General features: G+C 31.7%; 1 long non-coding RNA gene across 1 annotated transcript; it reads left to right on the top strand.

The window, feature by feature from the left end:
- Window positions 1-4,428: 4,428 nt before the first annotated feature.
- Window positions 4,429-4,722, top strand: LOC123302440. Its single transcript, XR_006535521.1, has 2 exons — window positions 4,429-4,537; window positions 4,620-4,722. It is a non-coding gene; the product is annotated as an uncharacterized LOC123302440 (long non-coding RNA).
- Window positions 4,723-5,102: the final 380 nt, after the last annotated feature.

The raw sequence follows: 5,102 nt of genomic DNA, 5'->3' as shown, positions 1-5,102 counted from the left end.
AATACAATATTTCGAATTTAATTAAAATGATTCACCGAAAGAATATGCAACTGAACAAACAACAAATTTTTTGAAATTGTAATATTTCAACAAAAAAAATGCATTAAAACTTTATATCGACGTTATATTGCAAAATTAAAAATTTTTGGTCTTCAATATTTTCAATTTGTGCTGCTTCCACTTTCTCAATTACTTGTCGATAATTTATATTAGAATCAGCAATCTCATTATTTTCTCCAAACATTGCTGGTATGCTGCCTTTCCGAAAACGAAAAATTTTATCACTGAAATCTGTACATTGGACCGAATAATGCTTGGAGCAACGACGATGACATCTTAGTAACTTCCAATTTTGATCGTAGTCCATTTTTTAATCCATAATCGAAGAATTCTCCCATCTGATGGAAATCTGTTTTCAAGTATATATAATTAAAATCAAATATATTTAATTTTAATTAAATTTGCACTTCAGCGACCCTTCTTAATGAATGCGGTCTTACGCAGATTACAAATCCATTGTCGGAGCTGGTGAAAAATTAACAGTTTTTCGACAATTAACGAAAATCACAAATTTGCTTGGTCAATAAAAGTTATTTTTCGTACCTAAATATGAATAAACAAACCTTATGAATAAACAGATTAAATAAAATAAAATAATTATTAATTACCTTATTTAATATTGTATTTTTTTAAATTCTCTTTAATTAATAAATTTTATTTAATTCCTAACATTCCTAACCTGTGATACATATCTACCTACTTTAAAATATTCCTAGCAAATAAAACAATATCTAACTATTTTTTTAAACAGAATTAATTAAACAAACAGTAACTGGGAGTACGAATCTAACAGTGAAACAGTGAATACATGTAATTGTTGTGAACAAACTCAGTTTAAACTACAAAAAAATATATTATATAAACATCAGTTGATACTAATATAAATGTGATACAAACAACTAGTAACTACTAGCTGTCAACAACAATACATACCTATCTACTCACCTTGTGTGAGTAGTAACAAACAACTTAAAACTATTTTTATACCAAATACCAAAAAAAAAAAAAAAAACACACTTACATCATAACCACCTCAAAATCAAACAAAATTACCCTCAAAATGCAAAAATGCATCCAACAAACTCATCAACTACCCCAACACAAACTAACCAAACTCTAAACCAAAACACATCAACATATTCAAATATTCTTAAAACAGAAACGTATCCATCAAAACACAATGCAATAGTTATAAAAAAAATGGAAAATATTGAATTCACAGACCATATACTTGCACTAAAAAATATAATAGATATCAAGCAAGTAACCGACGCCTATCCTATGGGCTTTGGCCGTATATGCATTTATCTTAAAACGAAAGAATTGGCGGACGAAATAACAGACATATACAAACACATAACAATCAAAGGGCAACAAGTACCCATTAGAAAACTAATAGCACCGACAAAACGGATGATCATTAGCGTACCACCAAACATACCGAACGAACTAATTATTCAACAATGCATAGAGTTAAGATCACGTCACCAATAACCCGAATCAAACTGACAAATCCAGAATTAGTAGACATAAATAGTGGCAGAAGACAAGTATATTACTTGCCACAACCTGAAAACCCTATCCCGGACTCATTTACAATAGAATATGAAGACGAAACACATAGAATACATCTAAACATATTTCTGTCTAATATTCTTTTCTTGGAATTCAGACTTGCAAATTATTATCTAACACGTTCAAGTGTCATATTACATTGCTGATTCAATAAAAAAATATTAACATCCGGTCACGTGTCTTGAATTTTATTATGTATATTTAAAGTGTCAAATTACATTTGCCGAATCATTCAACATTTTCTTGAGAATTGCTGACTAATAATATTCTTTTTTTGGAATTCAGACTTGCAAATTATTATCTAACACGTTCAAGTGTCATATTACATTGCTGATTCAATAAAAAAATATTAACATCCGGTCACGTGTCTTGACACGTGTAAAATTATTTCAAACAAGTTTGAACTTGTAACAGGATGATGATATCATATTTTTCAAGGTCAAATCTATTTCAACATATTCTTGAGAATTGCTGACTAATGTCAACGTCCCGCCCCCCGTTCACTCTCCGCCACTATTGGTCAAAGCCAATGATGTCATCCCCCCGTTTATGCTTAGGCAGCCATTATTCCCCCCCACCACACCTCCGACGCCATCTTGATTTACTATTTTCCAATGACGTCATCTATCCCCTCCAACTTCGCATTCAACCGAGGTTTCCAACATTCACCTAGGTTTGCCCTTTTTGGAAAAGTGTACCATCCAACTGTGCTGAAAGTGGGCTCAATTATCTCATCTAACGTCCAATTCCCGCCCCTTTTAAGCCCCACTTCCAAGAAACACACTCCTGTCAACCACGCCCACCACTTTAAGCCCCACTTCCGCCAAGAAACACACTAACGCTCTGTCAGCCACGCCCACTTTCATGTACCATCCAAGGTTTCCTTCTCAGTAGGTTTGCCTTTTTGTCTACCATCAAAGCGGGGTTACTTGAGGTCAAACTGTGCTGAAACCGGTGTGACTCTTCTACTGACATACTTAAAAAACTAAACATCCTCAAAATACTTGCCAACAGAAACATGGGAGAAGACCGCCAAACTCTTTTTAAATATTATAGCACAGTGATCAGACCAAAAATAGAATATGGATGCCAAATTTATAATGCGGCCAAAAAACCTATTCTAAAACCAATTGATACGCTTAACAACACCTGCCTCAGAATTATTTCTGGAGCATACAAAACTACCCCCGTTAAATCAATATACAGTGAAGCAGGAGAACATACACCCTCGGTAAGAAGAGAATACCTAACACTAAAATACTTCATAAATGCAACAGAAAAACAGAAACATGACATAACAAAAAAAATAATAACCAACCCCCACATGCATATATACAAAAAAAGAAAATCATTACCGAAACCCATCTCACTACAAATTGACCATACAATACAATCCTTCAACCTCCCCAATAAAGAAATCCTATCCAACATCTACAAAACACAAAACTCAAAACCTACACCTCCTGGATCAATAAAGAAATAAACACAAACAACACACTAAGCGAAAAACCAAAAAATTCAACCCCAACACAAGTTTATCAACAAATATTTCATCAAACAATAGGAAGATACCAACAATATAAACAAATTTATACGGATGGCTCAAAAAAAACACTGACAACGGCCTGTGCGTTTACAACAATAGATTCTGCCCATAAATACAAACAGCCACCACATACTTCGAACTTCTCAGCAGAAGCTATCGCCATATACAAAGCGCTAAATCACATCGAGAAGGATGAAGATCATAAAAAAATTATTATTATCACAGGCTCTATGAGCGCAATAAAAGCCATCACAAACACTTACAATAAAATATCAATAATACAAAAAATTCAATTTAAAACACACCAACTTCTGAATAAAAAATTCCTGATCACATTTCTATGGGTCCCAGGTCATTCGGGGATCTCTGGAAATGAACATGCCGATAAAACAGCGGACGAAGCGCATGAAACAGGAATAATGACAGGTAAATCTATAAAAGGCGATGTTCTTAATCTCATAAAACACAAACTGGAAGAAAAGCGCAATAATGACTGGAAAAACATCACCAACAACAAGCTAAGGGAAATAAAAAGTGACAAAAACCTATGGAAAACCTCAACGCAACTCGCCCGACAATGAAAATATAAAAAAAATTATTTATTTAATAAATATTTTGTGTATGTATATATATGAGTGTGTTTATATGAATTATTGAAATAAAATAGAAATAACAATCTATTATGATGTAAAGTTTTGATTTTTTTTTGAATAAAGAAGTTTATTGCTAAACTCGAGATCTTGTTTTCTATTTTATCAATCCAGGATTCAGCAGGGCGCTGTGGAGAAGATGTTGTATAATTGTTCAATCGGGGCCGGGCCCTCTTTCCCAATTAAACCTTACGCAAGGGGGAGTCCTTGGATCTCCGCTCCCTCCGATTGAACCGTCGCTCTGAAAAGATTTGGGTTGGAAAAGTTATAATAAAACAGTATTTGATATTGACTTCAAATGTTACTTTAATATGAATTCAGTCTCTACCAATTTTGACAGTAGATTTAAATATTTTATACATTTTAAATTATAACCCAATATATATAGAGTAATATAACAAAACAAATATAAGAAGTACAGATCCAAAGAAATAATTTAATTAATTACATAAAATTGATTTGATCTGTAATGTGACTTTAATACAAATCCCATCTCTACTAATTTTTTGATAGTAGATCTAAATATTTGTACTTTTGAAATTTTAACCTAATATATATATAAAAATATAACAAAACAAATATAAGAAGTACAGATCAAGAGAAATAATTTAATTAATTTCAAAAAAACTGATTTGATCTGTATAAAATACTAATATTGAATTGTCTCGAAGAGATTAAAGTAAATATTCTTTGAAATGCTTACAAAGTGAGTTAACACATTTTGTTATATAAAAATCAATACATGGTTCCAATTATTATTTATTATTACATGAAACAATCATTTGCAGATTTACAAGAAAAATAGGCACGCAAATTGTTATAAAATTATCAGGGGTGTGGAAGCATCAAAACCATGCTTTTAAAGGCACACCCAAGAATATAACAGCAAAACAAATATGTGGATGAAAATACAATTCACCACAAGAAAAAAATACTATTAAAAGCAAATTGGACAATGCGTAGCAAAAGATCCACAATTAATAGTCAACTAAAAATGCCCTTAATTAAACAAATTTTAAACATCATCTGCATACAATTGTCTCTACAAACAGTGAATATAAAAGCAATAAATATGCTCCCAATTATATTAATAAAACATACTAAATACCATTGGAGCGTAAGAAAAAATAGTAACACTTGACAATGTGACCTTTTAATAAAATTGACTAACCTTTTTTTGTGAAAACCTGTTTCAATTACAATTCGTGACCAATCCCAATTGTAAATCCATTACGTAATTCGATTGGCAGATTATTGTAAAAAAAAATGTA

Source organism: Chrysoperla carnea, chromosome X (assembly GCF_905475395.1).
Source record: "Chrysoperla carnea chromosome X, inChrCarn1.1, whole genome shotgun sequence".
In the NCBI taxonomy this organism is placed as follows: domain Eukaryota; kingdom Metazoa; phylum Arthropoda; class Insecta; order Neuroptera; family Chrysopidae; genus Chrysoperla; species Chrysoperla carnea.
The sequence above is the reverse complement of the archived record's forward strand: the minus strand, read 5'-3'. Positions and strand labels throughout refer to the sequence as shown.